At 36.9% G+C, this 24,800-nt stretch overlaps 1 protein-coding gene across 1 annotated transcript in view; it reads left to right on the top strand.

The window, feature by feature from the left end:
* CDH2 (cadherin 2) overlaps positions 1–24,800 on the top strand; it is a 226,277-nt gene that overhangs the window by 30,327 nt on the left and 171,150 nt on the right.

The raw sequence follows: 24,800 nt of genomic DNA, 5'->3' as shown, positions 1-24,800 counted from the left end.
TTGTTGTTTACAAGTAAACACATGGTGTGTCACTAGCAGCCATTGATTTAAGATTAATTACTTTGGCGCGTTGAATAGTTTTGAAAATGATAGCTTGTTTTCACATTATTAGATAATGCTGGTGACAGGAGAAATTGGACATAGCTTTTTGCCAGTGTCTTTTTAGGATAACTAGAAACAGGATTTTTGCTAAGGTTGTAAATGTGAAAGATTGAAAATATTTTTTACTTTGTGCTCTAGCCATCAGTGAGAAAAGTATGTATAATGGTCTCTGGTAGATTTTTACAGTTTTGGTATATCCACTTGTTCCCAATTTTAGGTTTTAGCCATTTTTTTTTTTAAACAGTTTTTCACGACACCATTACTTTTTTCTTTATCATTCTCAGAATGTGTTAAAGGATACCAGCATCTTAAAGCTTGAAACATACTGTTTAAAATATTGATTAGTAGAAAAAAACAACTTTTTGGAAGGAAGAAAATTTACACAGGCTTTTGTGGAACATCAGCATTTCTATTCAACACAAGTGTGTTATCTCCAGTTAATGTTTCTTCTGGAGGATTGCTACTTAGGATAATTCTGGGTTTTTGCCTTTTACATCTTTTTGGAGTTTTTATTAGAAGGATAATCCAATGCTATAGCTATACACTGAAGCCAAATACCACACCATAATTATATCTATGAATTCTGTGTACTGCAGTAAATCCATGTACTATATATTTGCCACAGCTGAAAGGAATATATTGCTAGGCCAACCAGAGTGATGACTTTTGCCATGATTTTGTCGCCCATAGTGTTTAAGGAAGGCAGTAATTGTACATAAGAGGTATGTGACAGTTTTCCAAGGCATTCATCTCATAGCATGTTCTACCATGTATTGACTGACTTTAGAGTCCAAGACCCTGTTGGAATCGTAACTCCTAACTCTGGATGCTTCCTTTAATTTCCCATTGATGGCATCTGGGGACAGGATGACAGTGGCTCACCAATATATACAATATACGTTCATAGGATACATCTGACACACTAGACTTTGTATAAAAGTTTAATATGTTGGTGTATTGGTACCATGAACGCTGATGATTTTTCCAACAATTAACATAATCTTTGCGAAAATGCTTGAAGAACATTGAATGTAAGGTAGAGACGTAAGTTGCTATTTGTCATGTTAGAAAATTATATAGAAGAAGCATGAAATGTACAAACTGGACTGTGGTTTAAAGAGCATTCTCTCCTCCCCATTTCCCTTTTATTTTTTTTCTAGTGTAATGAATTTTACCAAAATAACAAACTCAGAGAACTAACTGTACAGCTTCCATTTATCTTCTAGTTTTTAACCGTGTGTTTTTTGTGAAATCATAAAAAGGGTGTTCTGTGATTAACCTTTACATTTTATGTAATATCGCATGAATACATCCACTCTTTGAAGATAGTTCTGTATTTTTAAAAAATGGCTATATAGGCCTTTGTCCCATTTTGTTAGCAAAACCAGATTCTGCTTAACTGTGCCTCTATTTTTGAACATACAGGTTGTTTCCAATTTTCCTCTCTTATATATAGTACTGCTATGGAGATTCTTTTTAGAGATCTTTGATTTTTCTTTAGGGATTTTTTTGGGGGGATTTGTGTTCAAAAATAGAATTACTAGGTCAAAGGGAATGTAGAGTTTGATGGTATCTTTTTTCTTTGCATTTTGTAGCATTCTTCATTACAAGGCTTGTGTGTTAGTTCTTTTCAACATCCTCATCACCATTTAATTTCATAATGTATTGTCATTTTGCTCTTTCCCCTTTGGTGAAAATCATTCCTTTTTTATCCTGTGGCATATATATGTTTGCCTTTATAAATTAGGATCAATTTTAGTATGTTTAGGCAGTCATTTTTACTTTGTGTTTTTCTATTCTGTTTTAAAAGCATTTATGGCCAAACTCTTCATTTTAAAAATAAGCAAATTAGAGCTCAGAGATCATAGGCTTTTCCCGTGATTATATAGCTCTTTTTTTTCTTTAATTTTACTTTAAGTTCTGGGACACATGTGCAGAACGTGCAGGTTTGTTACATAGGTATACAGGTGCCATGGTGGTTTGCTGCATCTGTCAACCTGTCATCTATGTTTTAAGTCCTGTATGCATTAGGTATTTGTCCTAATACTCTCCCTCTCCTTGCCCTCCAACCCCCGACAGTTCCTGGTGTGTGATGTTCCGCTCCCTGTGTCCATGTGTTCTCATTTTTCAACTCCCATTATGAGTGAGAACATTCAGTGTTTGGTTTTCTGTTCCTGTGTTAGTTTGCTGAGAATAATGGCTTCCAGCTTCATCCATGTCCCTGCAAAGGAAATGATCTCATTCTTTTTTATGGCTGCATAGTATTTCATGGTGTATATGTGATTATATAGTTCTTTAGATTGTTAGCAGCAGATCTGGAATTAGAACCCAGGTTTCCTGATTTCTAACTTAGTTCTGATGATGGTGATGATAAAAAACTATTATGGTATAACACAGAGAAAGGATCCAGCCTAAATATCCAGGTGTCTTGTGGCCACTTTATTTTAGAGCAGGTCTTTATTCCCCGTTTACCACCATGACTTGTGTGTTAACTAGATACGTTTGGGAATTGGCGAATATGTTAAGCAACTCCTTATAATTAAAAAGCATCTTTCAATTATTGTCACCGTTAGTATTTTGTACACACCTGTTTACAAGCAGAAGAACCTGGGGCTTTTGAAGATAATATGTAGTCCTTAATATAACTTACACTTCACTGACTAGGAAAAAAAAACCTCTTGTGGTAGCATATTTCTTGAAAATAAAATAACTGCAATCATACATTTTCATTTTGTCACTAGCAGTGTATCTAACACTATGAAATAACAACCACACTGTGACATTGCAGAGAGGATCTTGGGCTGTTTTTAGTGTGGATGTCAAGAGTGATATTCTGTGTGTTTTGCATTGGTGGTCTGCATGCTTAGATATTTCTCTAAGTAAACTCCTCTGAATCTGGTCAACATAAATAGCAACCTGCAATTACCATGAATATTTTCAGTAATCCATTCATGCTCACCATCTCTGGGCAGCACATGATGATTATTTTCAACTAGATGGAATTTGATTTAGATTAGTGTGCTTACTGATTGAGGCTTGTCTACATTAACATGGTCAGAGGAAGCTGCAGTATGGTATCTTAAGATAACAGAACTAAAGTACTTTTTATTAGTTTAGTAGGACTATACAATTGTACAACTCTTCTATTTTTTAATAATACGAGTGCTTTTGTATGATGTATTACTAAATTGGGAATTTAGTAATATGTTATTGTTGAATAACAGATTATCTGTTATTGAATTATCTGTTAATGAATTATCTGTTAATGAATGCATGGCTTTTGTTTTTATGTATATTTTTATTTTGATACATCTTTTTTATCAAATGTGTAAATATTTTAAAATATTTGTAAGGTAGGTTTATAAACATCTTGTTAATAAAGCAAGCCAGGCCCTTGCACTTTACGATTTCCAATTGATTATGGAAAATGGTACCAAGACAGAAATTGTTCTCTTGGATATTGATGATAAACTCTAGGGAGGAAAAAATGAAATGTCATCCTGTACATTCTCAGGGGCGGAGGACATTTTTTAAAACCTTGGGGTATTTTTTGTTTGTTTTTAAAAAATAATTGAATATATGATAAGATCAATAGAAGAACCAAGAACTTTCCATCCTTCTTTTTTTTTTTTTCTATTTCAATCCTTATTTTCATTGTAATCATTTAGACTTATTTAATACTTGGAATTTTTTATATCCCTTTTGTTGTATTTTAGGTCTAGTTTTCTTAATGCAATGCAGCAAACTAAGATAAGCCAGTTTGGGTGGTCACTTTTCTATAAAGTCCTTTTGTAGTTCTTCATAGCCTTCAGTAATTTGGACTAGCTGAGATCTCCTCCCTCACAAACTTGGAAAGAAGAGATATGTGTTAAAGAAAGCAAGTCACAGCTCCACATCTATCATGCATGCATACAGACATATTAGCAAGCAGACACCCAAATAGTTTAAAACCTGTCCTTTTAAGATCACAGAGGCCGTTACTCTTTATCCTTTTAGGCTTTCTCTAGTAAACGTCTAGTAGGAAGTAGAAAAGAAACTCAATAAATAAGTAAAATATGCTGAATGATAGATGGTGATAAATGCTATGGAGAAAAATAAAGCAGAGAAGGGAAATAGGGAGAATGTGTGCCTTTGCATTTAAATAGGATGGTCAGAGCAAATGTCATTGCATCGGATACCATTGAGTAAGAACTGATGTTGGTGATGGTTCAAGGATGTTGGTGATGGTTCAAGGGCCTTACATATTAAGGAGAGAAGCATTACAAAGAGAGCTAACAGCAAATGCAAGAGTCCTGAGGCAGAAGTGTGTCTGAGGTCAGATGAGGTCAGATAAGTCATGGGCCACTTTGTGTGGGGCTTTGACTATGAGGAGCTAATGATCTATTGGAAGCCTTTCAGTAGAGGTAAAACATGATCTGACTTTCAAAACAGTATCATTCTGGCTGTTGTGTTGAGGAAAGAGCAAAATGACAAGAGAGGAAGGGGAGACCAGCTAGGAGGCTAGTAATAATCTGATGAGAGAAGGTGGTGTGGATCAAGGTGGTAGCGGTGGAATTAGAAGAAGGGATTAGATTCTGAACTTTAAAAAATAATTTATTGAAGTGAAATTCATATAACATAAAAATAACCGTTTTAATGTGAACAGTATAGTGGCACTTAGTACATTCACAGTGTTGAGCAACCATACCTCTATCTAGTTCTAAAATGCTTCCATCACTTCAAAGTAACAAAGAGAAAACACTCTAGTCATTAAGCATTTTCCTTCTGATTTCCCTTCCCTGTAGCCCCATAAACCTTTTGCGACTGACTTCTTTCATTTAGCATAATATTTTGAAGTTTGTTCATATACTAGCTTGTATTAGTACCCTGTTCCTTTGCACTGCTAAATGTATTCTATTGTGTATATATCCGTATACTTTTCTGAGTTCCTGTTTTCTCTTCTTTGGAGTATATACCTGGGAGTATAATTGAGGGATTATATATTAATTTTTTCTTTAACTTTTTGAACAACTGTCAAATTGTTTTCCACAGCATGTGAACCATTTTGCATTCCCACTAGCAGTGTACAAGGATTCCAATTTCTCCACATACTCATCAACACTTGTTATCTTATTTTACATTTATTTTGATTGTATCCTAGTAGGTGTGAAATGGTACCTCATTGTGGTTTGATTTGCATTAATGACTAACGATGTTTCATACCTATATATATATATAGATTATATATCTTGTTTGGAGAAATGTCTATTCAAATTATTTGTCAGCTTTTTAAATTGAGTTGTTTACCTTTGTGTTTTTGAGTTGTAAGAATTCTTTGTATATTCTGGATACTAGATCGTTGTCAGATATATGATTTACAAATATTTTCTCCCATTTCACAGGTGATTGTTTTAGTCTTTTTGGACTACTATAACAAAATCCATAAATTGGGTAGCTTATAAACAATAGAAACTTATTTCTCACATTTCTACAGGCTGAGGAATCTAAGATCAGAGTGCTTGCAGATTCAGTGTCTGGTGAGGGCCTGCTTCCGTATAGATGGCCATGTTCACATTGTAACCTCACATGGTAGAAGAGGCAAGGAATGTCTCTGGGTCCTCTTCTGTAAGGGCACTAATCTCATTCATAAGCACAGAGCCATCATGACCTAATCACCTCCCACCAATTCTACCTCCTAATACTATCACATTGTTGATGAGGATTTCAGCATGTGAAATTTAGGGGGATACAACCATTCAGACCATAGTACTTGTCTCTTCACTTTCTTGGTAATTTCCTTTGATGCACCAATGTTTTTATTTTTGATGAAGTTCAACCTACCTGTTTTTCGTCTAGTTACTCTTGCTTTTGATATTGTATCTAAGAATCCATTGCAAAATCCAAGGTCATGAAGATTTACCCCTATATTTTTTTCTAAGAGTTGTATGGTTTTAAAACACTCATATTTAGGTAATTGATCTATTTTTAAAATTGTTGTATATAGTGTTAGGAAGAGGCCTAATTTCATTCTCTGAATATGTTTGAAGATAGAGTTGACAGGACATGATGGACTGAATGTGTATGTGGGAGAGAGGGAGGGTTCAGGGATGACTACATGTGGTGTTTGAGCACTGGGAAGGATGTGACTGACTGTGATAGGGAAGATCAGGAGCTTGGTTTGAATCTGTTGCGATGAAGATCAGAGATGTCAAGAAGACATTTGGATATGAGTCTGGGGTTCTGTGGAAAGGGCTTGGCTACAGAGTTGGGAGTACTCAGTGTACAAACAGTAAGTAAAACCTTGACACAGGGTAATAAAATCACTGTGGAGCTGAATGTGAGGACGAGAAGCCTAAGAAAGAAAAGAAACAGTTTAAATATCAAGCCTTTGAGAACTGTAGTGTTAGGAAGTTAGAGTTAAGGGGAGAAATGGAGACTGAGTAAGAGTGATCAGTGAGGTAGGAGAGGAATCAGTAGGCTGTGATGTCTTAGAAGGTAAGTGAGGGAGTGTTTCAAAGGAAAGAAGTGATCATCTGTGCCAAATGCTATGGAAGAGTCCACTCAGATGAGGACGAGAAGTCACCACTGGATTTAGCAACATGGAGGCAACTGGTGTTTTAGATAAAAACTCTTCAGGACAAGGATCAGAAGCTTGATTTGAGTGTGTTCAGCAGTCAGGTGGAGTCTGGAAACTCAGATTGGATACAGATTGAGTTCTTCATTAAAAGAAAAAGAAGAAATTGGGTGGTAGTTGGTAAGAGAAGTGGGGTCAACTGAGGCCATTTGTTTTTGAAGATGGGAGTTAATATGTTTGTGTAATGAGGTCAAAGAATCCAGTGGGGAGAGAAAAAGTGATGGTGCAGAAGAGGGGAGACAGTTGCTAAGACAATATCAGTGACTAGGCTAGAGAAATAAGATCAAGGAGGTTTTAAAAATCTGCGTTTTTTTAACACATCCTGCAGATGTTTTTATGTACCTGCATTTTTAGAACCACTCTAACACATTTTGTTGAGTCACTCCTAAAATGGTTAAAAGCTCTTCATTTTGTCTTGCTGATTTTATGTCAGCAGAAGGTTTTCTCTACAGAAATGGCAGAGAGGATAAAAATGAAAGTCTTGTGGTGTTCAATGATGTAAACAGCATTTTCATTGCTGTAGCATCCTTGACAGATGGTTTTCCAGTTTCTGCAAGAATACTACTGTCACTCCCTTCCCCGAAATGAGGAGGAGATCACTTTCTTACCAAGTCTTCCCCATCTTTGGAGCGCTCTCACCGTTAAAAAGTGATTCAAGTTTAACTGAAGCATACGTTTCTAAAATTTTTACCCACTGGTGACTTTGGCGTCACACAGAGCGAGTATATCCTTTTTTGCTTGGAGGGCATTCATTTTATTATTTCTTCATTCGACAAGTCATGTTGAACGGTGATCATGTGCCAGGCCTTTCTCAAGGAACTGCGCAATAGTGGTCAACAGACAAGCAGAATCCCTGTAGTAGGAACTTAGTTCTAGAGATTCTTCAAATACCTGAACATAATCACCTTGGCTCCTTAAATCCCCTCTGCCGCAGGCTAAACATCAAACAATTTCTTCAGTGATGTTTGAGGATTCTTTTTTACTCTTCTCTTTCAAATAGGGGAAACTGAGGTTCCCTCCACAACTGAGCTCAATACTTTGTGGGTCTCGATACATGGTACTGAGGCATTCTTCTTGCCTTTGATGTAGATTCGGGACTTCTAGTACAGTCCAGAATGGATTTGGCATTATTTATGGCTACATCATTCTGTTGGCTCCTGTTAAGTCTGTGGTTAACTAAAACTCTTGGGTGTTTTTTTCAGACAAACTGCTTACCATCTTACACTTGTAAAATTGATTTTTGAACATAAATGTTAGACCTTTTGGTTGATTTTTTTAAGGTCCTAGCTTCAACATTATCTGGAGACCCCACTGACAACCCAATCACGTAATGGCCCTAGGAATTAATGCCAGTACTTATTTTAAATCTTCATTTGAAGAAAGGGGTATACAGTAAAATCGACAAGTTTCAGATGACATAAGCTGTCAAATTGATGGAGTAAAACCTTACACACACACATCCACACACACACACATTCTTTAAATCATTAAATGAACAAAAATTAGTCCATGAATTTCAGCCTACAGCAACTTTAAGACACATGTTAAGACTGTATTTTAATTCTTGGCCTGTGATTTTCTTAAAATAGAATTCTTAATGCCAGGCAATGGAGAAAAGGCCTACTGCAGATATATGAAAGTAACGGGATTTAGATCATTCCAGTTATGACTGCTTTAGATCTCTCCTGAAAAAAGCATCTTATTCTTTTTAACAAAAAAATAAAAATTATATATTTCTAAGAATGTGTTTATCTTATTAAAGAACATCTGTAGTTGTTAAAGAGTGTCCATTTCATCTTGAGGACTTTCATATCAATAGAGAGTCGTCTCCTAAACTTATAGAACATAGAACAAAGATCCCTTATGGTGTTCGGACATTTGAGCACAGTTTGTTTTGTTTTGTTTTTTGCCTTTAATACCTTCATGTTTTGAACTGTGTCTCTGCAAGAGTCTAAAGTTTGCTTTTTTAATTGTTCATTGTTAAATCTTCTGTAGATCACTCTGGTTGGGATTTGCTCACTTATAAGGAGAAAGTCACCAGCAGCTTGATCTATTATTTTTCCCTCTTCAATGTGGATTAAGGTCTTTTTATGGATGCTTTCCTGTCATTAAAAAATATATATCCTTTAGACTTCTTTCCAAATGGAATCATCTTTGATGCTAATATTCATACTCTGTGTTGTATGAAGAATAAAACTAAGAGCCCCAGCCACTTTTGAAGATGTGTGTCTTTACACCACGGCCAGTCTCCGCTGCGCCTCTCTGAGAGCCAGTCCTTGTAACAATGCATTATTTCACCTCAATTGAAGGTTTTCATTAGTGTGAGGAAGTATCCCTTCAACATATGCACTCGTCAGATTTTAATTGTACTAACTTTTAAATTGACTGCTACCTGATTCTGTGCTGTTTATATGCCTTTATTTTTCCAGTTCAACTTTTTTTTCTAGTGTTGTGTATTAAAAAGTGTAGGAAATAACTCAAAGTCCTCATGTTTTAACTCTTCTAAGCCAATAGCATTGGTTTTCAAATTTTAGGGTGCTTAAGAGTTATTCTGGGGAAGCTTGTTAAAATGCAGATTCCTGGGCCACAGTCCAGAGTTTGAGATCTGGGTTCTAAGAAATGTATTTTCTCAAGTGAATTCCAAGTGATGCTGGTAGATTATTTTCTACTATACTTAGATATTTGGCCTTAGCGTGTATTTCCACAACAGAAATACAGATTATCTTCAGTTATGTTCACTCTGTTTTTAGATAGTCAACCATATTAGTCTAGATGGATTTTTGGAGATGTCGTACTTTGGAGGTTATAAATTAAGTCTTCTTTCTTGTCTTTTATATAGAAGTCTCCTTTATGTCCTTGGATAGACATTACCATCATCTAAAACAGATACTGAAGAAACCTTTATTCATGTTAACAATTGATCAGAACATGTCTGTATACATTATTAGTACATTTTTGTTTGTTTTTAAATATTTGAATATTTACTTCACCAGATGCTCAAATAAGGAGATGAGTAAACTCTGATAAACGTGTTTAATGACAAATTGTGATGAAAATTCTTCACTTTACTTGATGCTAAAAAAAAAAAAAAAAAAAAAAAAAAAAGATTACAGCAAAGAACATGGCCCATGAACTGCTTCTCAGTTCATTCCTAGACCTGAAAGCTCCTCCTTTCTTCCTAGCCACTTCATTAAACTGCTGATGTTATCATCTGACCACGGACATTTTTGGCAAAGAGGAAACACCTGATAATACTGCCTTTGATTTTCTTCTGACATCAGCTGGCCTTCCTGATGTTCTTTAGTTAGCAACTTGTTGGATTATATTTTGAAACCCTATAAGTCAGGGCCAGTTCATTATTACTTTGTCTTTCATTTCAGAAGTTAACTTTAAATTAAGTATTCTCAGATTTGGCATGTATTGTGCATTTGAGAAAATGTTGATAAGGAAATTCTCAGGTTCTGGGAAGTCTTTATATTCTGTACATTCATTCAACAGATACTTGTTTTATGTTTTGTGTAAGGAAGTCACTATGTATTACCTTGGAAAATGCCAGTGCCCAGCTAACAATTACTAGTTGTGGTAGTGGAAAAATATGCATAATTTATGGCAATCATTTAAATTTAAATGTCTCTTTGTAGAATTTCTGCATGGTTTTCAAGGCTTAAAAAATAATGGACCACCTTAATGAAATGACCAGAGAAAAATCTCAACACAGATGAATATTTGTCCTCCTAATTTCTTTGTGAGATTAAATCTTTCAGATTTTCACCTTATGCATATATGCAATTATTCCTTCAGTTCAGTCACTTAGATCTGGTATGGCATCTTTGTTGACTTGTCATCTATATTCTATTGATGCAGAAGACAAAGTTATTAAAGCATCTCTTTGCATTTATATTGTAGGAAAATTGTCCCTTATGGGATAATCTCACGCTGACTACTCAAACTGATAAACCTAAGGTATGGTATTTTCACTCCACTAATGATTAACAGATTAGTAGAGAGTGTGAATTCCCAATCATATTGGTACCCCATTTTCCAAGCTTTAGTAGTTTTATATTTAAATGTCCTAAGGGTTTAACCCATCTCAAACAAGATTATAATTTATTATTTCCTAAGCAATAATTAAAAAATAGGAAATGAAGAAAATATCCATTCTTCATTTGGCTGCCTATTGATAGATCATCTGTCTGGTCACATGTGGACATTTCAGCAATGATACATTGATATTTGTAAGAGACACTTTACCTTTGCCATTTAGATTGGTTATTTATAAATGTGTTACATTTGCATAGCATTTTTTACTTCTTGAGCAATTTCATAAATTTTGTTTAGCTGCCCCACACCCTATGAGTCAGGTAGAACAGGGGGCATTTCTATTTTCACATAATGCTGAGTCCATGGAGCTGAAGTGATTCACTTAGAATCATGAGATGAATACGTAGCTGAACGCAGTCTGGATTATTGTGTTCTCACTTCTGTCCCCTGTGGAGGGCCCTTTCTCTCCAGCCCATGACGTCAGTGCTTCTCAGAACGGCTGCTTCTGATCGAGCCTTTTGGGCACCTTCCACTTTCCCATCCCCTACATGCCAGTACTCACTTGCTTATCTGGATTTTTAAAGTCCATGTTGCTAGTCAGGGTACACATTAATTTTCCCATCTTCTTTTCAAGAATGATCACACAACTTTGCTTGGTTTCTCCGAGGTGTCAGTAAGTGCACACAGGATTCTTCTCAAGTTTTGGTCGTGCTGCTGAACTTTTTTTTTTTTTTTTGAGACAGGATTTTGCTCTGTTCCCCAAGCTGCAGTGCAGTGGTACGATCATGGCTTACTGCAACCTGAACCTCTTGGGCTCATTCCGTTCTCTCATCTCAGCCTCCCAAGTTTGCTGGGACTACAGGCATGCACCACCATGCCCAGCTAATTTTTTAATTTTTTGTAGAGACAGGGTTTATGCCATGTTGCCCAGATTGGTCTTGAACTCCTGAGCTGAGCAATCTTCCCACCTTGGCCTCCCAAAGTGCTGGGATTACAGGTGTGAGACACCTTGTCTAGCTGCTCAATGTTTTTTTTAACCCTGATGGGTTCTGAGCAATTTTTAGTTCTTTTTTGTGGGGAAAAGGCTGGGGGAAGGGGACAGGTAGTTGGTATCATCAACCATCTACCCAGCATACTTTAAGCCACGAATGTTTTCTATTTAAGAAATATAAATTCTTTTTTTTTTTTTTTTTGATCTGTCACTGCTGGAGTGCAGTGGCACAGTCTTGGCTCACTGAAACCTCCGCCTCCTGGGTTCAAGCGATTCTTCTGCCTCAGCCTCCCGAGTCTTTTTTTTTTTTTTTTTTTTAATTTAGTCAGGACTGTAGTAACACCGTTATTGTTCATGGCAGCCTCAAGCTGAAAGGATTCTTTTACTTTAGCTGCCTGAGTAGCTGGGACTATAGGCATGACTCACCATGCCTCACTAATTTTTAAATTTTTGTTTTAGAGATGAGGTCTTGCTGTGTTGCCCAGGCTGGTCTCAAACTGCTGGGCTCCAGCCATCCTCCTGCTTCGGCCTCCCAGAGTGTTGGGATTACAGACGTGAACCACTGCGCCTGGCCCAGAAATACATTCCTATGGATGATGATAGAAGACAAATGTAGCCGTCATGAAGCAGTATCACGGTTTTGCAGTTTACAGTGGCCAGCAGTTGATTAGGCACAAATACAGATATAAAGATATAAATCCTCTTGTTTGCCCCAGAATACTTGTTGTTAAGAGCTAGCATATGAAAGCACTAGAAAGCAACAAAAATTGCATGCAAACAAGAGATTTCATGGCTCTGTAATGATAATAGATTTTATTTATTAAGCAACTTATATATGCCAAGTTCTTTTTTTTTTTTTTTTTTTTTTTTGAGACAGAGTCTCGCTCTGTCACCCAGGCTGGAGTGCAGTGGCACAATCTTGGCTCACTGCAACCTCCACCTCCCAGGTTCAAGCGATTCTCCTGCCTCAGCCTCCTGAGTAGCTGGGACCGCAGGTACCCGCCACCACACCCGGCTAATTTTTTGTATTTTTAGTAGAGACGGAGTTTCACTGTGTTAGCCAGGAAGGTCTCAATCTCCTGACCTTGTGATCCACCCACCTCGGCCTCCCAAAGTGCTCAGATTACAGGCATGAGCCATCACCCCCGGCCGGCCAAGTTCTTATTATAAATTTTCTTTAGTTTTCAGCCCTGCAAAAGTGGCAATCCTGTGTTACAGGTATGGAAATCCAGATGTAAACAGTTTTAAAGTGATTTACTGAAAGCATACCATTAACAAATGGTCTGTGGGATTTCCTCTCCTGTTCTTTTTGTGGCATACCATGCTATCTCCATAGGATTTGCCTGAAAAGTCAAAGTAAGTGAGGAACCAGATCAGACAGGTATTGCTGATTTCAAGAAGGGCAGTTTGAATGGATAAGGAAGAGATATAGATAAGGAGAATGTGTGTGAGATTGGTTTGACATGGGAGGAAGATTTTAATTGGAGAATGCTCCCCCCAAATCTGAACTATTTGTTGAGACCAAGTCTTGAGGATGCTTGAGTGCCAGAGGGAGAATTAGAATTGGCTGATAGAGTGTGAGTCATCTAGACCTATGAAGGAGAATTAAGCAGTTATGGACTTGGGAGAGGACAGTAAGGATGAAGCTGACTGTAAAGGCCATAAGCAGTCTGTGAATAACATTTTGTGTGAAATCAGTTGCATAGGGGACACTATGGTGGCCTCCCCTGAGATTCATTTTTTAAATTAATGTTTGGGTATCTGCTCCCTGCTGCTCCTGTGCCATCCATAGCTTTAGGAGGGGCTAAGTCCACCTCTGGTTCTAGGGATGAAGCATCGAAGTCCTGTTCCTCTGACTGCAGTGGAACCCCTTTGATCAGTGAGATCACGTTTAGGGAATTGTTGCTCCCTCCCACCCTTTCCTTTGTCTTTTGCCCCCTTCCGTCCTTCTCTCCTCACCTCCTTCCCTTTCCCTCAGTGATTCTCTCCCTCCTTGACTGGAGAAAGGGAAGCCAGTAATCTCAAGAATCCTTGTCAATCATCCACTTCCAGGCAGAGTGGAGAGAAGGAAAGAAACTGGCCCTTAATGAAATCATTGAGCTGCTGAATTAATATAATCCAGAAGCTTTTCCTATCCCTGGGCCTCCAGTCATGTTAGCTGATAAGCACCATTGATTGTGTAAGGCAGCGTGAGATGAGTTTCTGTTCCATGCAGTGAGTTGCATCCTAACTGATAGTGGGTTTCACTGAAGATTTCAGCGAGGATGTGAGCACAGACTGCATAACTTTGGGGGAATGAGAGGCTGGTGTACATGGCGAAGGCCAGAAAGGGGAAGCATCACCTTAGAGAGAAATAAAAGGTGTTTCTTTTTGACCAAGGGGTCCATACTGCTATGCTTTTTCGCTGAGCTTGAGAGGAGGTCACCTTTGTAAGGCAGGAACCGTGTCACATTAGCCCGGTATTCCCAATGCCTAGCGCAATGCCTGATGAGTCCTGGCCTTTTGATACTCATTGATAGATTAAATGAGTGTGAACGCAAGTTCGGATGCTTATTGAAAAATAAGAAAATAAGGTGAAGGGGAGTAATATCTATTGCAGAGAATAGTATGGAAGTATTTTTAATGACATGGTTAAGTAATTTAGAAAGACGGAAATGGGATGCTAGCTTGCAAATTAGCGGAAAATAGTAGGTAAGATGAAATTTTAAATGAGCTGTAGGATCACACTGTTTCAGGCCCCACACACACACACACACACACACACACACACACCCACAAATCCTTTTTGAACAGTATCTTCTCTCTTTTATCCTTAATTTTCTCCCTCTCTCAAAATGGACCAATTTTCTTCTAAATGTCTTCCATAATATTTTGGTTTTCTCATAAAAACATATTATAAGATGGAGAGTACAGGAAAAAAATCAAGGGCTTTTTCTAGGTCAGATCTTAATATAAAATCACCACTGCAGTGATTGATGTTCTGTGTGAAGATTCTGTCAAATGTTCTGTAACTTGCCCAGATGTGAAGGAAGGTGGTGTCAATAAAAACCCATGGTGAGCTTGCACTGAGATCTTGCTACCTGTTTACTCCTGTGGCCTCTTTTTCCCACAAAGTTGGGGTATAACAATTACTCAGAGTGTTAGATTATTGAAAACTGGCAAAATATTTACTATCTGAGAATTTTTTTTTGTTCCTAGCAGTTGTATGTTTTAGTATTTTTGAAAAAAAATCAAGATGATATAATTCTAAATTTGTGAATAGACCAGATGAAACTTCTAAGGGAATTATAACTTTCAAATACTGAAGAACTTAAAATATCTTTTTTGTCCTTTTTGGTGTCAGTTATTTTACCAACAAATTATGTGGTATTTATTGTTCCTACATGGCATTTGCTCTCTCAGATTTTTGGAACTGTTTATTGGTTATGTCTGGTTAGCCGAGGAAATGGTGTAAGGAGCTGTTTTTATTAATAAAAATAAAGATTCCATTGAATGGATTAGCATGCGTGTCCATGCATGTGGTGACTGATTCTAAATTTTTAATTAACTCTTGCTTTTTCAAGGGGCACCTCGTCAAAACTTGGGATTGCCAAAACTTAAGTCTCACCCTCCTATAGAAATTTAGTCATTTTACTATTCTAGACCACTTTGAAAGAGGGGTTATTGCTCTCACAGTCTTAATTCCACTTCAGAAAGTCTTGGCAGCATTACAGCCCTCTGTGCCCCTAAGGAGGTAACACAATTTTCAACTTCAGTCACTGGGGACAGAGCCCAAATCCTCTCCCGCAGGGCTCCCTGGAAGAGGCCTGCTCAGCAGCCATGCGCACATCTGGATGCGCTCCATTTTCTCAGGACTTGTGCCAGTGAATTCTGTCTTCTGCATCTCAGCTAGGCTTGGTGCCATGGTTTCACAGGTGTCTCTGATTTGGAGTGGATATATACCTATGTCTTTCAGAGCAGTAGTTGTCAGAATGTTATGTCGGAAATACATTTTACATCACGATACTGCACTTACATGTGTATTTCACAAGATGTGAGGCTTACTTTTGACTGTGATATACTCCATTTTCCATTCCATTCCTTTCTAAATTATAGCAATAATGCATTGCTGTCTGCACTTTGAAAAGCATTTCCTCCTCCCTGCTTTCTTGGGTGGAGGGAGTACTTAGCCCCTGAGTCTCTCAGAAGTGTTTCTGTCTTTCCTGCAGCAGTGTGGACCTCTGATGACCAGCCAGGACTTGCTCATGCCCACAGTCCTTCAGTTAGTCCTGAGCCAACTACAAAATGATCACGGTGCTTCTGACTAATATTTATTGAAACCTGTATCCTAGATATGAAAATGTTTTATGTGAATTAGTTTCTTTATGCTCTACAGTCATCTGTGAGGTATAGGCACGGTGATTGCGTATCTATTTTACAAATGGAAACGGAAGACAAGAGAGGTTCGTTATTCTGCTAAGGAAGTAGCAGAGCAGGGACACTGTGCTTAATGTCACATTATTGCAACAATTCTGCTTTGGTGGCCTAATAACACTTTTCTTATGTAGTTCTAGATGTCCTAAAACTGAATGACAAGAAAGATCTATAAATTATGTTTACTGGGACATAGACAGTAGAGTCATTTAGTTTTTTAAAATTTAATTAATTAATTGATTTTTGGAGATAAATGTATGATCCCAGCTCACTGCAGCTGCAGCCTCCTGAGCTCAAGTGATCTTCCTGCCTCAGCCTTCCGAGTAGCTGAGACTACAGGCATGCAACCACCACATCCAACTAATTTTTTAGTTTTTTGTAGAGACAGAAGCTCACTATGTTGCCCAGGCTGTTCTGGAACTCCTGGCCTCAAGCAGTCCTCCCACCTTGGCCTCCCAGAGTTCTTGGATTACCAGTGTGAGCCACACAGGCCCAATTTTTATAAGTTATTTATTTGTATTTTCCAAGTTGTAGCTAGGCCTAGAGTCTAACTGATATTCATCTGTTTTGGAAATCGTAAGCTGGGCTTTCATTAAGGAAAATAAAGTTTTGATATTTTGGTTCATGTTTACCTAATATATCAAGGCAAACTCCTTTCAAATATTTTTTGACAGTTAGCACAATTAAAGTGTGATGGCTTATATTATAGATAGGTTTTTATATGCAGGTGGTTATGTTTTGTTTGTGAGTTTAAAATTTTACTGCTGTGATTTAAAAATACCAGAATGATGGAAGTAAATTTTTTCAGAGAAAAATAATTTAGCATTAGCAATGCATCACCTTTTGACTCAATGATATTTTGAAAGACAGATTATAATTTTCAGTGGAGTAGCTATTAACCAGAAGATCACACAAAGCAATTCTAAGGCCTGTTTGCATATATCAGGGGTAAAAATTACTTAATATACGATGCCTAATTCTTTTGAGTGGACTGGGATATATCTGAAAACTATATAGGAAGATTTGATGTACTTAGATCTTATGGGTGTGGCCTGTTGTTGGTTGCATCTGAAAGTAGTTTACATATTGACTTTCAAATGTAAGCAAAAAAGCAATTCAAATAGGCCTTTGGTTTGTACCACTGGCATATCTACCAGAAAAAAATAAATAGGATGCCTGTTGCATGTGTGGCCGGGTGCATCCTGTTTGTGTTTTTGTGTCCTGTGGAAGGTAGCATCATTAATCATGGGGTTAATGCTAAACCCAGCATTCACTTAGCTTCTTAATTCATGAATGCCACTGAAGCACGCTGAAACAAAACTTTAGGTATTACAGTTGAACAGTCAGACTTTTTTTTTTTTTTTTTTTTGAGACGGGATCGTGCCCTGTTTCCCAGGCTGGAGTGCAATGGCATGATCATGGCTGTCTGCAGCCTTGACCTTCTGAGCTCAGTCGACTCTCCTGTCTCAGCCTCCCAAGTAGCTGGGACTACAGGCATGACCAGCTAACTGTTTGTTTGTTATTTGTTTTTTTGTAGAGACAGGGTTTCACCATGTTGTGCAGGTTGGTCTTGAACTTCTGAGATCCGCCTGCTGAGGCTTCCCAAATGCTGGGATTAAGGTGTGAGTCACCGTGCCCTGTCAGCAATCACTAGTTTTTGAACAGTAGCCACATCATTAGAAATAAATATACATACATCTGATATTTTCGGTGCACAGACAATATTATATTATACACCTAGAGTTACTGATGCAGAATCTATGACTTTACTTAAGTGATGAGATTATGAGACTTAGCCAAATTGAAAAAGTTTTTCAGAATATAATTATGTATTCTGATGTGACCTATTTCACTTTTACTACATATTTGAAAAACTGACAGGGAATTTTATGATACACTTTTAAAAACAGTGATCATGAGTTGCCATAGACTCCATTTTGTTGTTAGTGGTATACTAACCATATTTTAACCACTTCCTTTAATCAAATTCCTGGGAATGTGGGAGGTGTCCCAGGATGACAGCCAACCTGTCATTGATCATCCCTTTATCTTTTTATTGTTATCTAAGCTGTTTGCCACTGAGCATTCTTCTAGGATTTCTGGTTAATATTTGATAGGTTAGCTTTGCAAAATATTTGACCACTGCCATTCTTGGCCATTATTACCCATGTACTTTGATGCCTGTGCACATAAAGCTTCACCATATGTTAACCATACAATTAGCCGAGTTTATGTGTGTATATAAAATGCAAGAAGAAATGTCACACATTTGTGTCCCTTTATGAAAGAGTTTTCTATTTGAATTCGTCTTGAAATAGCCTTGGAGGACTTGTAGGCACCCCTACCTCCAGCTGTAATAAACTCTGTTTTTTTCTGATGTAGTTGTATTCATAAGTATTTGCAGTTTTTTTTTGGTCATGGGTTAAATTGCTATATTGTAATCAGCCTTGGTGCTCAGTTAATAGATTTTCTTGTTAAAAAGTGAAATGAGCATTATTTTAGGAACATTAAATAAAATCTTAAATGTATTTTTGCATAGGAAAATTGGCTTGACCATTGCGCCACAATAAGGAAAGTATTTTCCCTTTGCCTCAGGGCCTTGTGCTTATGGCTGCGTCCCAATTTCAGATAGGGCTGGAAAAACCTGTCACTATGGCTAACAGAATTTGAAAATTTGTTATTATTAGGGGGAAGCTTATAAATTCCCAAGCCACTCAGAAGTTGAATCCATCAACTAAATCCATAACTGCTCCTGTGGGAACTAGGAGAAAAGCCAGGTAGATTTTAGTATTATTTCCCCTAAATCAGGTTGGTGGATAGGATGATTTGACAATTAGTTTTTTTTTCTACAAAAGAAAGTGATTTCATAAATAACACAATACTCATCATTTTTTAAAATTAATACAGTTTTTCTCCAAGCTGTCTTCCATTTGGTTTCTTATACACAGCAGATAGCATGTCTTTCTCCTGCTTAAGAACTCATGTGTGGGTCCACAGTGCCTTGAGGAGGAAGTCCAGCTGCCTGGCCAAGTGGGACCTTTGGGTCTGGCTCTGGAGCACCCCTCCAGCATCTCTGCCTCATCATCCCTCTGGACATTCTAGGGTCACATGGAACCCTCACTTATTGATGCGTCCTGGCTGCACCATGTGATCACATTGTCATATCTTTTCATGTTCCGATCTGTTTCTCTGGAAACTACTTGTCCCCTCTGTCTACCTTTCAATTTTAGGAAGTCACTTTTCCCCATCAGACTGCTAGTTCTGCCAGGATGGCCTATGTCTCAGTCACATCTCTGTCTCCTGTGTCAAGCACAGCACCCTCAATGAATGTGTGAAACAAACAAAGGATAGCAGGCACTCATTCTCTTTATTTAATAGAAAACTGGAGCAATTTACCCCAATTATTTTTTTCAAAATTAATTATTTGTAGATGAGAGATTAGAAGCCCCCTGACCTTATTTTATTATACTTATGTAAGTATATCAAATTTGCATGAATTCCAGATAATGTCTCGGGGTTTTAGATGTATTACTTAGCTTAATTATCATCACAGCCAGTTGGAGTGGATTTTTTGTACATTTTAAAGGGATTCAGTAAACAGATTGAGAAAAGCTAAGGAGTTTGCACAAGCACCCAATGAGTAAATAGAAGATTATGTATTTTTTCAAAGGCCATATGCCATCTTTCTTAAGCTAGGTTATGTTATGTGCTATGTTTTAAATAAATAGTTCACTTTGATTTTTGGAAGTTTTATGATGTAGCCATATTAACTGTCCCCTACCCTGCCCCATTAATGTATTTAAGTGTTATTCCATATATCTATTTGGTAATAATATATAGCAAACAGTCATGCATATCTGTAGTTCATTTTTCTCATAATGATAGCAATCTTCAAAATCAGAACATTTGTTTGGTTTTAAAGCATATACATCTGGATATTTCCTATAGAATAAATAATCTATAAACTTTTAACAATCTCATTTTTATTAAATATCATGTTTTTCTTTAAATGTGAACCCTTGTCCAGCAGTTTAAAGTATTAGATAATGCAATTGACCATAGACTCTTTTCCTGTAAAAATACTATACTTAAGGTAAGCTTTCATATTTCTAAATTTTTATACTATTTTCAGTTCAAAATTAAGGAAAATGATGAAACCACCTTGTGTATTTTCTACACCCTAAAATATTTCTTAAATGTAAACTTAACGCATTTTGTAATCAGGAGTACTATCTCTAGATTGTAAATGAAACCTGAGATTAACCCCTTCAGTTTCTTTATTGAAAACTGAGGATACTAATGCTGACTGTCTCACATGCCTGTTAGGGTGCATACATGAGTTAATATTACAAAGTGCTTAGAACAAGCTCAGCACATAGTAAATGCTAAGTAAATGCTCATTATGATGATTTAGGGGTTTTTAACCCAATTTTTTCAAAATGAAGCATTTTCTTAAATCAAGTGAATTTACACTTAATGTTTACATGTAAAACATGAATATGTTAGGGTGGATAAGTCCATTCTTATAGAACACATTTTTTGGATTAGGTTTGCCATTTTTTCCCTCCCCAATACATTTCCACTTCATCCTGGCCTCCTTTTTTAAAAGAAAGTGAATTTTGAAAAAAAACTTTTGTTTTTACTCCATTCCATCTCCTATCTGCTTTTGGAATCACTGCCAGCAGATATTAGTCTTTACATTAGTTGTTGCTGTATTAAGCAGCAACATTGCTTAATGTGTTATTCATCCTAGGTACTTTGTAAATATTGGGTAAGTTAATTAATGACTGTGTAATAATGTACAGGCAGTCCCGGCTTACAGTGGTTCAATTTACAGTTCTTGACTTTACAGTGAGTTTCATTGGAATGTAATCCCACCAGAAGTTGAGGACCATCTGTCATGCGTTTCTGTCTTCTTGACCTTTAGAGGAAGGAACTTAGAAGTTTTCTAATGTCTCACATACTGGAACATAAATTGTAAAGTAGAAGTCTCTCCCCTTTCCCTCCTCAACTAAAAAGTACGTAAGGTCTTTGTGACAGCTATAGTCTTCTCTGATAAAGTGGACATAAAGATGTTAGCATTTAAATCCCACACAGTTTAAAAAATAACTCATATTTGTGTCTAATGCTGTTTTCAAATAATTATCATAAAATGTGAGAACCAACCCAGTGAACAGGCAGCATGTACTCCATATCTTGAAACTGAGAGGCATAGCAACTTGCTGAAGATACCACACTGTACAGCTATTTAGTGGCCAAACCCGTATTTGGATTGCATTCAAGCTTGAATTCAGTTCCTGGGCTAGAGTTTTCTCCCTCTTGACTGGAAACAATTACTTTATTTGTTTTAAGTTGAAAAGAGTTAAGAAATAGAAAAATTAATGCAGTGGCTGAATACAAAATCATTGTCTTCTTCTCTTTTAAATACCAAGATATCGAAGTAGTAGATCAGAGTACTTAAGTCCTTGAATGTGAAAGACTAGGTGGAAAGCCTTTTGGGAGATGTTCCAGTGGCCAATATTTAGAAAAAACAACTAGGCTTTCTTTTTGTTTGTTTTAAAATTGAGAACGCTTTGAATGTGTAAAGATGGGTGCTAACAGAAATTGGGAAACACATGCTTGGCCTGTGTTCTGAAAACCAGGATAAAGGGGTGTGGTTTTCCTTTTTCTGAGATAAAAGCCTGCTGTAAATTTTGGCAGCAATATTTTATTATAATAAGATCAATTCGCAGCACATTCAGGCTTATTTTGAATGAGAATTGAGTTTGACTAAAGAAAATAATGTCCTTCCAAATGAAAATGAAAATGAGCAGATGTACAAAATGAACCTTAAAATTAATCTTGGATTTACCCCTCCCTGTATGCATCATTTAGCAGTCAATGAAAGTGATGAGGGTGGGGAAGAAACTGCTGTGTAGCCTTAAAAAAAAAATCACTACAGGCATATTTTCGGGGTTTGAAGGAAACAACTGTATTAGAGACAGAATTGCTTTTCTGCTTAGAAACATGCAAATAAAATATTCCTCTTTTAAAGGTAGTTTTACCTTTCACTTGTTACTACATCATTCTTAAAATTGGAAAATCTTTGAATTTAACATAAGTTTTATCTCCCCCACCTCCTGCCATTCTGTAACCGAATGCTGTCTATTATTTTAATCATGTTAATCTACTACTTAGTGTAAATTGCTGCTCTGTGGCTGCCTGAGAACAAAAGTGCTTTCTGTTCTTCCTTCTTCAGTGAACCAGGGCTTCACATCATGCATGGTCTTGCAAACAGTTAGGGGTTTAGTCTGAGCTGATCAATAAATTCAGAACCGTTTATTTAGTGAGATCGATACAGTGTAATGAAGCCTGTGCTTCAATTCCCTTCCAAGCATCACTGCCAGGGTAGGAAGGTGTCTGTTTTTCTTTCTAAAGCACAATCAAAATTATGTTTGAAGTTTTTTCTTATTAGCCAGGATGGAGCAATGCATTTGAACCCCCTCCAAACAAGCCTGAAAAGAGCTTGCTCCTGGGTTCATCCAAAAACCTGTCCTCTCTCTAGTAATGAAGAGTGAGTGAACAGAAATCATTTGATTCAAGAAAGAAAAATTGAGTATTAGCAAAATACCGCTTCAGTTAATATCTGTGACTTAATCACATAAGATGATTGCTGCTAAATTGTTTCGAATAAAATTCTTTATTTTATGAAAATATGCCTGCAGGTTAGCAGCATGCTTATCAAAAGTATATGGATCATCATAGCATCTGAGAGGTGATCTGTCAACTCTTATTTTACTACAGATACATTTGTATGCAGCATGAATAAAACACTTTGGAATATATTGTACTTTCTTTCTGAATTGTTATGCTTAGTTCAGGATTTGCTTTTAGTGAGACTTTTAAGCAGTTTTTATCTTTAAAAATATTTATATATTTGGAGTAGTATTTTAGAGTATTTGGGATATCAGCTTTCTAACACTTGTATCAAGATAGGCAGAACTGAGGCCTGAAAATTGATCTCTTATATAAAAAGTGTTAAAACACAATTTGTCACCTTGTTGGCTACCATATCTTAACACATCTTTCACAAACTTTCATCATGATTTAAAATTGTCGTGAGATTGTTTTTTACTAGAAACATCTATCTTGATAAAGTTTGTACTATTAATTAGAAATTACTCATTTTTAATACAAGACTGTTAAATAATTCATATGAGGCCCACTGGAGAATTTCTTTTAGTTACTAAGTGTTAAGAAAATGTTTATAGTCATAGGCAATAAGTGTTTATATTCTTAGGCATTAACAGTGAAGCACCTCTAGTCTGCTAAAAGAGTTGTGCTTAAGCAAGTTTGATGGAATCACCTTATAAGGTCGTGATTTAAAGAGTTTATTTCTTAGTGTTTTATAGTTAGAAATCTTCGTACTAACTTGTTCTTCCGTTAACCATATTTTGTATGATCAAAGACTAATAGAATTCTAGACTTGCAAGGAATTTTTCAGATTACGTAGCACCACCCCACTCTTCACCATGGAGTCCAATAATTAATAAAATGAAAAACCCAACTTAGCTAACTTATGTTGACTTTGCTAATAGCGTAAAATGAGATTTTTGAAATACCGAAGATTACAAAAGCCAGTATGTAATAATGAGTAGGGAAAACAAAAAGAAAACTCCTAGGAGAAAAGAGGCAGCACCTGCTGTGTACAAATACCGTAGTACAACACTGAATAGAAATAGTCTTGCTTTCCATAAGCTTTTCATTAAAAAGGGGGGTTGTTTGATACAAACACAGACCATATTAGTGGATCCTTCAAAGAGTGATTACTTTTTGCTGTGGTGGAGGTTGAAAAAGGTTTCCTGGAGACATGGCATCTGAGCAAAGCATTAAAACATAGGTATAAATTAGATGAAGCCAACTGAGATGTTTTGCTTGGCATTTTTTGGGCATATGGTACCAGGAAGAGAAAGGAGCCTAAAACTTTCAAGGTTTTGAATATAAGTAATTAGAAGAATGCGAGTACCACCAAAGGAAATCCAGAGGCACCAACACCATGTGTCAAGAGGGAGAAGGGAAGACTACCCTCGTTTTCTATCACCTTTAGTTCTTTCTCTACCGAAGGAAATCATTGCAGTTCCCAAACTCTCTCGGCTGTACAGCTTTGTATGTATCACTTATTCATCTCACCTCCACCCTCCCATTCTGCCCTGCTCACTTCGCTGCTTAGGATTTTTACAAAACCCAGGCAAAGTATCACAGCTTTGTGCATAGCCACTGAGACAGGTGCTTCTATGCTACTGGTTCAGACTTTTATCATCTATCACACCAATGTGAGTGTGGTTTTATTTATGGGACTACAGTGTCTGTTTTTTTTTGGTAACCCTAATCCCCAGCACACAGTCAATACTTAGTAGATGAGTGTTGAATTGATGAAAGTGATAAAGAATTTGAATTGCTGGAAAGGTAGCTACAGGGAGGACATCCAGAGCTGGAGACTGGGCCTAGCTTTGTGGAAGAAGTTAGGGAATCTAATGCATGAGAGTTGGTGCAGAATATAGAGAACAGTAAAGAAAGCTGAAGCCTGAATTGTGGGACCCAAATGTAGAGGTTAGGAGAGAAGTCAGTACCACATAAGCTAAAGACAAAGAAAATTCCAAG

The sequence above is a fragment of the Pongo abelii genome, chromosome 17, assembly GCF_028885655.2.
Source record: "Pongo abelii isolate AG06213 chromosome 17, NHGRI_mPonAbe1-v2.0_pri, whole genome shotgun sequence".
NCBI lineage: Eukaryota > Metazoa > Chordata > Mammalia > Primates > Hominidae > Pongo > Pongo abelii.
Note: the sequence above shows the minus strand (reverse complement) of the source record. Positions and strands in the feature narration are given on the sequence as shown.